This window comes from Moschus berezovskii, chromosome 15 (assembly GCF_049115385.1).
Source record: "Moschus berezovskii isolate FMDL1 chromosome 15, NW_MosBer_1.0, whole genome shotgun sequence".
Taxonomy (NCBI): Eukaryota; Metazoa; Chordata; class Mammalia; order Artiodactyla; family Moschidae; genus Moschus; species Moschus berezovskii.
In genome coordinates, this window is record NC_142474.1 from 50486770 (window position 1) to 50499437 (window position 12668).

The following is a 12668-nucleotide window of genomic DNA, read 5'->3' on the forward strand; positions in this document are numbered from 1 at the left end:
ATCATGTCTCCTAGCATTAGTGATGGTAACTATTCAGCTAACAAATCTATCCATGTTAATGCATCTAATGGTGAAATGGAATCTCCCCCCTCGGATTATTACACCTAAAGTTTTCCTAGGCAATGTGTTTGTGATTGGATTAAATTAGAAAGATCCTTAGTGGCAAATCTGCATTTGTTTTATCCACAGCAGCATTAACATGACCAGATTTCCCACACCCTCTATTTCCTGACAACTTTTATCAAACTGCCCCCTGGAAAGATAAACCTCACAACTGCAAGGACATGAGCTAAGACCAGTTTCAAGGGCTAAGCAATCTGCTGACAGGGGATGAAAGGAGGGAGTCAAGGACCAATCAGAGAGAAGTTCCACCCACAACACAGGTATCCATCTCAGAGCCCCCTGCCCTCCCCATTTGCAGGGAGTCTGACACCCAGCTCCAAGCAGGACCCAGTGCCAGCCCCAGCATCAATTCCCAGACATGCTCCCCGCAAAATACAAATTATGGAAACAGAAAAGATAATGGAAGAATTCAGAAAAATCATGTCCTGTTTCCTCCTGCAACTCAAGCAAGTTACTTTAATAATTTAAATAAAAAATCCCTCAAAATTCCCTGTATGAAGAATGTCTTTGAAGAAAAGTCAGAAGAGACCTTAGGTTGGACTCATGCTGGTTTGGAGAAAGTGGCAAGACAACTGATGGTCACATTTAAAGGGTAGCTGAAAATAAGGGCTACAATTTGGGGACTGAGTGTCCCAAAAAGTGGATTTGTTATAATAGCTAAGAGAGAGGAGGAGGAGGAATAGTGGTACAGAAAGACATGACAAACTCCTGGAGGGTCCTGTTCATGACTATTCACTTGCCTAGCTGTATATACTACAGTAAGTCCTCTACATACAAACCTTCAAGTTGTGAACTTTCAAAGATGTGAATGTGTGTTCCATCAACATCAGGCATGAGTGTACTTGTAGCTTTCCCTCCATCTCCTGTTGCTGACCATCTCCCACATCCTCTCTCTCCTCCAATCAGTAACTCTTCTTGCCTGTTCACTTGATGCCAGGCCCTGTGTGCCAGCTGTTGTTCTGTACTATTCAAGGTACTGTATTGTATGACTAAAAATGCTTTATTGTGTTTGTCTTATATGTATTATTTGTGTGAAAAGTATTGTAAAACCTATTACAGCATAGTAATATAGGCATCACCAACTCAATGGACATGAGTTTGAATAAATTCCGGGAGACAGTGAAGGACAGGGAAGCCTGGCGTGCTGCAGTTCATGCATTCACAGTGAGTCGGACATGACCTAGTGACTGAACAACAACTATGTAGCTGACTGTGTTAGCTGGGTTCCCAGGCTGGCTTTGTTGGACTTATGAACAAATTGGAATGAACACGCTCATGGAATGTAATTCATTCGTATGTACGGGACTTACTGTATCCAGAACCAACCCCTTCCAAGTCAAGCCATGTCTTCAGGACCAATCAAAAGATAATAACAAAGTACCCGTCCAATCAGTTCAGTTCAGTTCACTTGCTCAGTCATGTCCGACTCTTTGCAACCCCATGAATCACAGCACGCCAGGCCTCCCTGTCCATCACCAACTCCCAGAGTTCACTCAAACTCATGTCCATCGAGTCAGTGATGCCATCCAGCCACCTCATTCTCTGTCGTCCCCTTCTCCTCCCACCCCCAATCCTTCCCAGCATCAGAGTCTTTTCCAGTGAGTCAACTCATCGCATGAGGTAGCCAAAGTATTGGAGTTTCAGCTTTAGCATCAGTCCTTCCAATGAACACCCAGGATTGATCTCCTTTAGAACCATCCATTAAGAAGGATAATCTGCAACTAAGAAAAACACACACATAAAAATGACCTGAAATGATAAATCTCCAGTAGGAAACATGCTTAAAAATGTGTTCTAAATATGTCAGTATTTACCATAAAATTGAGGAATGCTTTCTTCCATCTGAAATTAAATTTTTCAGTTTAAGACACTCACTCTGCTGAAAAGACCATTTATTCACTAAGAAAGTTATCTCCTTGCAACATTAATCATCTTAAGCTTAGGTTTCTTTAGAAGGTTAAGACCCACTTTGCCAGAGGAAAGAAACAACTTGACTGGATGAGCATCCTCATTAACACTGTAGGATGGAATTTAGAAATAAGGTCTACATAACGACTACCCCTGGGCACCATAATCACCCACAGGCACCATTTTCACCAGTGGAAAAGATGGCATCTGCTTTGGGTGCAATGAAAACCACATTAATGAAAATGACCAGGGTGAACTGTTACGGAATACTGATGGAATTCAAGGAAAAATCCGTACTTGTGAGCAGCTTAGATAACTGGAAGATCCTGACTGACAGTCACTATTGTAACGATGACAGAGTTAATTCCAGAATTTCACATAACAGTGTAGCGTGTTGAGAAAAGTGAATGAATAATCTTTACTCCTTTTGACACCCCGATATGCATTAAACATTTTCAATAATGCTCTTAAATCTGAAACTATTTGAAACTATGGATTGAGTCTCGGCTCTGGCAAAATCTGTGCCATCAAGAGAATTCTTTATGAACCTCAGTAGTCTTTGCTCTTAGTGAAATAGGCATTCACTAGTATTTCAGTGTTTTCCCCTTTTACCCCACAGCAGAGACAGCAAACATGGCACCAAGACCTCCTCCTTTTTCCCCAGCAGGCATCATTAGTCAATCTCGGCACACTTGCTTACTAAGCCCAGACCAGCTTTCCAGAGAGGACACTTTACTGAGTGGCCAGTCAGTCGGTGCTTGGGTGAAACCTATTTGCCACTCCTGTCCCCTAAAATAGCTCTACAGACCTGGTTTAAAAGGTCAGCTACATTCCACACATTCAGTTTTCTATAAAATTCCTTTTTGTGACTGTCCAAAGTGTTTCTCAGTAGGCTACTTGGAAACCAGATGTGATTTCACATAATTAAAACATCACCAATCTTTTAACCTGACACAGGTAGAAGACAAAATATGATAAAATGAAGGGTCAGCCAACTCATTTATAAAAACCTTAGTGATACTTTTTATAAATATATTTTTGTATAATGGAGTAAACCCATAAGCATGGTTAAGTTTTATTGATCTGTGAAATATTAGTATCCGGAGGAGATCAATTCATCATACTTTTTAAAATTCAAGCAAAGCTGACTTACAATATTGTATTATTTTCAGGTGCTGCTGCTGCTGCTGCTAATTCGCTTTGGTCGTGTCTGACTCTGTGCAACCCATAGACAGCAGCCCACCAGGTTCCCCCATCCCTGGGATTCTCCAGGCAAGAACACTGGAGTGGGTTGCCATTTCCTTCTCCAATGCATGAAAGTGAAAAGTGAAAGGGAATTCGCTCAGTCGTGTCTGACTCTTAGCAACCCCATGGACTGCAGCCCACCAGGCCCCTCTGCCCATGGGATTTTCCAGGCAAGAGTACTGGAGTGGGGTGCCATTGCCTTCTCTTATTTTCAGGTGCAGAGCACAGAAATTCAGTATTTTTACAGATTATATGCCATTAAAAGTTTCTACAAGATACTGTGCTGTACAATACATCCCTGTCACTTATCTATTACACTTTAACATTGAACTTTTTGCCACAGTGGTAGCTATTATGACATCACAAAAAATAATCATCTTTAAAAATAATCTTATTTGGTAAGCTTTTCTATATTATGACAAAATGCAAAGTAACTTGATTAATTAGTACATTTTATCAGCAAAAGCTTAGCTTCTAGTGCCACGATCTGTCATATATACCTTTATTCTCAACAAAATTGTTCCTAGGAAAGGGTAACTTCCGGCTTTAAACATCATCAGCCTCAAATACTGTGATCATTATTTGTTTTCATCAGAATAGCTGAATCTTAAGCCCAAGGCTACTAAAAGCTTACACTGGTAGCAGGGAAATTACCCAAACAGGACTGGAAGACTTCTTAGCTTCTTTTTCCATCCTTAACCTGGGGACCATCTGCTTCTCAGGATGTGGGAAAAGCTTGTAGGGAAGGTGGCCACCAAGAGGCCTCCTAGGGAGAAAGAAGGGGAGGAGGCTGCCTACTGTCCCTCCCATGTCACTGTCTCCTATCTCTTCTTCACTGAACCTTAGGAAGCAATGGATCAGATGTGGGAGGCATGACATGTTCGTTTAAGGAAATCACTGAAAGTCGCTCAGTTGTGCCCAACTCTTTGTGATCCCATGACTGTAGCCTGCCAGGATCTATGTCCATGGAATTCTCCAGACCAGAATACTGGAGTGGGTAGCCATTCCCTTCTCCAGGGGATAGTCCCAACCCTGGGATCAAACCCAGATCTCCCGAATTTCAGGAGGATTCTTGAGCCACCATTTAAGGAAAGGATCTGCGTAAAATGGAAAGTCAAAACTCTATCACACATGCTGGAAGGAAGCCAACTATTTAAGGTAAAAGCAAAACACAAAGCACCTCTCCATTTGCAGTGAACATGGGAGCTGAGTATTTGCTGAATTCTCTTTTCTGCTACATGAGCGTAAAGCTACCCAAGAGCAGAGGACCTTGCCTCCTGCCCTGACACACTGAGAAAACAGCTATCAGACCTAAGTAGGGACTGTATCTGAGGCAGGAATGTGAAATAGGGTTCAGCCCACCCATTAGCAGTGCTGGGGGATCCGGCTGGTTGTGGACTGTTTTCTTATCTGTAAGATGGAGTGATGCTCTTGAACTGCCTGCCTCACAGCATCCAGGGAGGGGAGGAGGGGAGAGAAATGATGTCATGCATGTGAAAGTGCTCTGTCACTTAGGGTAAGAGTTCACAAAGAGCCATGGCAGTGCTAGGTATTATTTTATGGTCATCCTCATCCTTTTATGTCTATGATAAATTTCAGGACATACAACTCTTTCTTCAGATTCAAACAAGAAGAAAGAGAGATTTAGATAAAGTGCAACACTGTCAAGCTCACCTGGGTTTACTTCCAACCTCCATGTTTCCAGTGGTTCTCAACCCTGATTCAGCACTCAGAATCTCAGTTTATTAAAAACACGTATTTTTAAAAATTCCATATATAAAGCGATATCATATGGAATCTAAATTAGAAAGATACAAATGAATTTATTTACAAAACAGAAATAGACGCACAGACATATAGAAAACAAACTTATGGTTATCAAAGAGGAACGGCGGGGGCGGGGGAGGGATAAACTAGGAGATTGAGATTAACATACACACGCTGCTATATATAAAACAGATAACCAACAAGGACCTACTGTATAGCACAGCAAACTCTACTCAATATTTTGTAATAACCTATAAGGGAAAAGAATCTGAAAAAGAATATACATTCTTTTTTAAATTTATCTTTTATTGAAGTGTAGCTGATTTACACGGAGAAGGCAATGGCAAGCCACTCCAGTACTGTTGCCTAGAAAATCCCATGGATGGTTGAGCCTGGTAGGCTGCAGTCCATGGGGTCGCTAAGAGTCGGACACGACTGAGCTACTTCACTTTCACTTTTCACTTTCACACATTGGAGAAGGAAATGGCAACCCACTCCAGTGTTCTTGCCTGGAGAATCCCAGGGACGGGGGAGCCTGGTGGGCTTCCGTCTATGGGGTCACACAGAGTCGGACACAACTGAAGTGACTTAGCAGCAGCAGCAGCAGCTGATTTACAATGTTGTATTATTTTTTTGCTATACAGCAAAATGACTTAGTTATACATATACATACATTCTAGAAAAAGAATATACGTTATTATACATATATACATATATGTGTGTATATGTGTGTGTATGTGTGTGTGTGTTAGTCACTCAGTTGTGTCTGACTGTCTGTGACCCCACGGACTGCAGCCTGCCAGGCTCCTCTGTCCATGGAATTCTCCAGGCAAGAATACTGGAGTGGGCTGCAATTTCCTTCACACACACACAGACACACACACAGACACACACACACCCCACCCCACCCAAATCGCTGAAGCTACACACACACAAAACCAAATCACTGAAGCTACGCGTGCACACACACACACGTATAAAACCAAATCACTGAAGCTAACACTTGAAACTAACACTATTTAATGAACTATATACTTCATTTAAAAATACTTGAAAAAATAAAATTTGCATTATGTACAGAAATAACAACAAAAACCCATACATTTAAAATACTATTTATTTATTTGGCTGTTGTGGCCCACAGGCTTCTCTCTAGCTGTAGAGCTCCAGCTAGAGTGCATGAACTTAGCTGCCCCATGGAATGTGGGATCTTATTTCCTCCATCAAGGATCGAACCCATATCCCTTGCACTGGAAGTATATTCTTAACCACTGGACCACTTTCAGGGAAGTCCCCCAGAAAAACCCATACATTTTTGAAACGTAGAGAAATCATGCACAAGCTTTAGCCCAAGACTGGGACCCAGTGGCTTATATCTTTTATTTGTTTACTATTTATTTTCTTTTAATTAGAATATAATTGCTTTACAAGTTTACAATATTGTGCTACTTTCTTCTGTACAACAACTGTAAGTCATACATATATATATATATACATGTATCCCATCTCTCTTGAGCCTCCCTCCCACCCCACCCCCATCCCATCTCTCTAGGTCATCGCAGAGCGTGAAGCAGAGTACCCAGCTTCTATTTTTAAAAGTTCCACCAGTCACCCTGATGCTCAGCCAGGGCTGGGAACCACAACAAGGTGATGCAAGTCAGCTGTACTAATCCTACACTCCACTCAGACCCCAGGGCTCTTTCTTCCAAGACACAGGTCTGTGCAATGGGCAGCAATGCTGTAAAATTCCACTGGCACTGCCCTCCTCCTGGCCCCTCCTTCCTTTTCTTACCTTCCCTGGAGAAGCTACCTTCCCAGTGTCAATTCTGGTCTCACCCCTCCTCCTCTGTCTCTAATTAACTGATGATGACTTGGAAGAGGAGCCACCTGAAGCGAAATGTTGGCGCCTATCTCTTAGCATCTAACACAATCACCATGAGTAGTATAATAGCTACTGAAACTTGGAAAGAAATTTATTGTACAAAAAGATATAAGTGTGCATTTAAGTGCGTGCCTGGGGTGACATTGTGCTAAATTCCAATTTGAAACTCAGCATTGAATTTATGTGGGTTTTGCATGTTTTTTTTTTGGTTCCAGGTAACAACTTCCGGAGAAGGCAATGGCAAGCCACTCCAGTACTCTTGCCTGGAAAATCCCATGGATGGAGGAGCCTGGTAGGCTGCAGTCCGTGGGGTCACTAAGGGTCGGACACGACTGAGTGACTTCACTTTCACACATTGGAGAAGGAAATGGCAACCCACTCCAGTGTTCTTGCTTGGAGAATCCCAGGGACGGGGGAGTCTGGTGGGCTTCCGTCTATGGGGTCACACAGAGTCGGACACAACTGAAGTGACTTAGCAGCAGTAGCAACAACTTCACTGGGGCTTCCCTGGTTGCTCAACAATAAAGAATCCTCCTGCAGGAGATGTGGGTTTGATCCCTGCATAAGGAAGATCCTCTGGAGGAGGAAATGCCAACCCACGCCAGTATTCTTGCCTGGAAAATTCCACGGACAGAGGAGCCTGATGGGCTACAGTCCATGGGGTTGCAAAGAGTCGGACTCGACTGAGCCACTAAACAGTAACAACAACGACTTCATTGATTAATTCTTTCCTCTTGGGTGAAAAAATTTTATTATTTTAAATGGTTTCTCTCCAACTCACCCAGTCACTGGCATGCATAATTTTAGCAGAGTTCATTCTAATCAGCTCCATCCTAGAAAAAGATTTTTAAAATCCCCCCCCTTTTTTCTTGAGCATTTTTAGTTAAATTAATCTTTCTGTACCTTTGCTGTTAAAATCTTCTCTGGTGGGTACAGGTAAGACCATTAAACTGACTGCTGACATTTAGAATGGTCTTGTTCTTCTCATTTCCCCAAAGTTTTTCAGCACATTCACACAGTAATACTTCCCAACTGGTAATGGACCCTGCTTCTGGAAGAGGGAAAAGCAAGAAACCCAGCCTCGCTCCTCAGCTGCATGTTATTACCTGATTCCCAATTCACAGGAAATGAACAATCATTTAGTCTTGACAGGTACATCCAGAAACTGTCTTCCTTTTCAACCTGAACAAAAAATCAGGGCCTGCAGAAGTTAAGCATTAGTCTTAAAGTACGCTTCCTAATTTTTTTTTCCCAGTGTTATGAGGATATCTTCTGAAAGCTTTTGAAAACACTCTGGGAAAATGCTGCCAACAGGCTTAGAAACCCAGGAGGAAAAAATAATCATCCAAAGAAATACTTTGTGTCCAGAAGGCTATGTAAGTGAGTGGTCCCTTGTGAGTTGGGGAAGTTTAAAATATGTGATGGTAATTGGGGCGTTAACCTGAACGGCCTCGTTAGTAGATTCTTAAACTGAAGAGGAAAGTGAAGCTGTCAGCAGCAGACCGAGCACCCCCCACGCCCCCACCCCTGCCCCAAGATCAGTCCCGGGATGAACAAAAAGCAATTACATGAATGCCGGAGAGGTTTTCTCTCCTTTATTCTGATGGATTTCTCCCTCGACTGAAAACATTTCCATTTTCCGTAGTTTTCCAAAGCAGTAATAAATCAACTAAATCAACATAAAATAACACTTCCCCTCACCTTGCAGTTCTTCACAGAGCCCCACCAGGAACCTGCCTTCCTCCCTACACCACCTCAATGGCAAGATGGATGCTGGCCCACTTTGTACAGGTGACAAAAAGGGGGAGATGGGAGGCTTTGCAGGCTACCCTTCTCAGTGGGAGCTCCTGGCCGGGAGCTGGCCCTCCTAGCTCCTCAACCAGTCCTGTTTAGTCTATTTAGTTGAGGAATTTAAAATATTGACTCCAGCTTAACTCGCTTTGCCCCCTATTATGGGCCATTTGTGTATGTCAGTCTTTATCTCTGGACCTGAGTCAGCCTTCATCCCTTTCTCCCACCTCCTCCTCTTTCAGAAAGAAAAAAAAAAATCAAAGCCTAAATATGGAACACATGTGCCTTTCGGCTGGGCTGTAGAGTGGGGTTAGGAAAATGGGAATTGTCAGTGGCCTTCTGTCCCCAAGTGCCAACCTGCCCTCACACCTGGGTCCCCCCACACTGCTGCTGGCCCCAACTTGAGCCTGCTAACCATTCAACATCCACCTTTCAGGGTCTGCCTTTCCTCCAACTTTCATCTTTTGGGGCTTCTTTGTGTGTTTGCAGGTTGGCTTTACCAGCCTGTGAAAAATCCAATTTGCCTTAATTTAGGGTAGATTTGGAGGCTGGTAGAAATGGCAACCCACTCCAGTGTTCTTGCCTGGAGAATCCCAGGGACGGGGGAGCCTGGTGGGCTTCCGTCTATGGGGTCACACAGAGTCGGACACGACTGAAGTGACTTAGCAGCAGGCACCTTAGACACTAAGATCTGGAATCTTCTGCCACCTCTCCGACTGAATGGCCGTGGGCAGCCATGACTCACCGTGAGGTCATACATTCCCAGGCAAGGTTTATAGTAACCCGGAGGCTGAGGTGTTTGCAGGTGCCTTCCAAACTGCGCGTCCTCATTCTAACTCACTCCACGCTGCCCTGGCATCTTTTGAAGTAGAACTTCATGGGGTGAACAGGAAGACTACAACATTTTTATTATCGTTGGCTTCCTTTGCTGAATTAGCGTTTATATTTTCCCAGTAGAAATCCCCAAATTGAAAATAGAGAGGTGTCAGCTAGCACCACTTTAGTGAAGGTTGTGTCAACATTTCCTATAAACCTTGTTTTTCTAGGGTTTATAACTAGACCATAAAAATGTGCTCAGCGACGAAACTTGGCTTAGAAAGGAAACCTGGGAGCAAATTTTGCAGAATTTGAAGAGGGGGAAAATAAGTTCAGCTATTTTTTTTTAACATGTGCCAGTTCTAAACTGGAACTGATGGGAAGGTGCATTTTCTCTGTGTGATTCAGATGGAACTGCAGATTAAAAGAAAAAAAAAACCTCAAGAGATTATTTCATTAATATGCGCTAATCGCAGTTGTTAATTTTTAGAAAAGATGTTAATGACTGAGGTGTTGAACTCTAACCCTCTGAGCCCACATCTGTGGGTACCAGTTTTGGCAAAGTCGTTAGCTGCACATAATAACGTGATTTGGCAACTCACCCTCACACCTTTTAGTGCAGGAAACCACCAACGCTTCGAAGGAAAGGATCCTTCCTGACAAGAGGTTAATGGGCCGTTTCAAAATGCATACTCACTCAGAGTAGCATCATTTTACTCATCTTTACTTAATATGCAGATCCCATTTATCGAATGACCCCAAAAAGCAGCTCCCGTAATGTTCGTAGAAAGGTAAGCATCTGATTCCTCCGAACGTCTGCCTTTTCCTGCCGGCGGGGCTCGTCCTCTGTGTGGCCAGCAGCTCCCGATCCCTTGGCTGTGCTTGCAGGTCATTGGTATGTTGGAGGCGGTCTGTCATCGTGCTGCCCTGTGCCCGAGCTGCCCTGGCCTGCATCTTCCTGTCTCCGGCCATGGACTCTGGGAAGATGGCAGCCACCAGGGGCAGGCGTGTTACGGAGGAAAGGAAGAAAGGGCTGGACTCAACGCCAGAAACCAAGTTCCAGCATCCGCTCTGGCCTTCCCCAACACTCAGGCGAGAGACTTATGGAGAGAGTCCACTGAAATCACATACAGCACTTGTAAAACTGTAAAGCGTTCTCCAAATGGAAGCAGGAAGCGCCTGCCTCAGCATCCGTACCCAAGATGTCCGCTGGCGTCGTGAGGCGTGTAAAGACCCGCCCTCCCCAGTTGGCGCATGCGTGGACTGGGCTTCCTACCGCCTCACGCCGCTCCTGGACGTCCCAAACTGGCCTTGTTTCTTCAAACTGCATTTTTTTTCTCCTTTTTCTCCCACTCGTTATGAATCACTGACCACCACTGTGAAAGGAGAATGTTCCAGGGCTTTGGCTGTTCCTTTGCGTGGACATCACCCCCCCTCCTGGCCCACATGCCACTTTTATGTTACCTTGTTCTGCCACCCACCACGCCCGCAACATGACCTCGGGGCCTTCTGCTTGCTGCAGGCACACCGTTTTTGTAACTTCCACCTTTTCTCTGGGACTATCCCCCACTGTCTTCCATTGCACCCTCGGGCTCCTTTCCTCAAGGAGAAGCTGGCTACACACCCTGGGTATAAGTGATCTACCTTTGGGGTGGGAAACGTCCCTCCGCCCAGGGAGATCTGTGAAATGGCATGAGGGTGGTCAGTCCTCAGAAGGGCACTGGGCCTGATGTAAAACTCGGCCGTCGGCATCTTGAAATTCCTTATCCATTCTTAATAAGGACCCGGCTCCATATTTTCATTTTGGACTGAACCCTACAAATTATGTAACAGGTTCCCATCCAGCTCTCTTCCTAGCCGGCCCTGACAACCAGGAACAATCCTGCTGAGCGCTCCAGACAACCATGACCAGGGCTGCAAGGTCTGAGGTCACCACTCCCCAGCAGCAGAGGGGTTTTAGAGCCAAGCTGGCTGTGCCTACCCTGGGCTGGTGTTTGCCTCGCGTCCTGGAGCCTCCCCCCTACCCCGACACCTGCAGCCTCCGGTCCTTGTGAAACAACAGCCAGACCCTCTGTGTAGCATTTCCAGCCCCTCTTCCAGAAGTCTGGAGGCTGATGTGGCCAGTTGTAGTGTTCAACAGAGTCCTGTTCCAACATGAGGGTGGTGATGCGGCAGCCGTGTAGGGAGTGAGGACTATCCCTCAGCTGGGATGCTCTTTATTTACCCAGCAAGGCTAGCTAAATGGTAACTGCGTGCCAGGCCCAGTTCTAGGCCCTGGGATTCATCCATAGGCCAGCAGAGTTGTTCCTGCCCCACGGGGAGTTCATGTTGCAGGGGCGGAAAATGGACAACAATGGACATCATAAATGGCTGACCCGTGGGTTGGAAAATGAATGAGGCTGTGGAGAAACAGACCACAGGTGAGGGATGAGGAGGGAGGGCTGCATAAGGAAGGGGAAATCAGATGCAAGGTTTGAAGGGGTTGGGGATGTCAGACCTGTGAATTTTGGGGGGAGGAGCCTTTCCAGCAAAGCTTGCAGCTAGAGCAAAAGCCCTAAAAAGGGGTGAGCAGGGCTGAGGGGGAGACCGTGGCTGGAGCAGATGAGAGGAGGGGTAGGAGATGAGACCAGAGAGGGAAAGAGGCACTGGGGGAGAGGGGTTGTCACCCTAGCCTGGAGCAGTGGGATGCCAGGACTTGATTCAAAGCTGCTTGCTTCTGTGTGAGGACAGAAGAGCAAGCACCAGGAGGTGAAAGACCAGCCAGAAACCTTCCAATAATACAGAAGGAAAATGTGCACTCCTCTGAGAATTCCTTTTTTAGTTTGAACAAGACAGGATGCATTTCTTTAGTGTCAGTCTGCTAAAGTCTAATCCTATTCTGATGTGTGCTCTGAGGCACCAAGTCATGTTTGTTTGTGTCCCCAGTATGGATAGAAAGACAAGAGTTGTCAGTGATCCTGGGTGTGGTCTGAACCAGCCCGGCGAGGATAAAGAGTACTCCCGGAGGAGAGCCTCCACTTTATCTGGGTGACACAGCAAGAGCCCCACCCAGATAAATGGTGGGGCCACCACCTGCAAGCTGACTTTGGCTGAAAGATGCTATCACTTCCCCCTCCTCAGACCCTCAGAGCCCTTC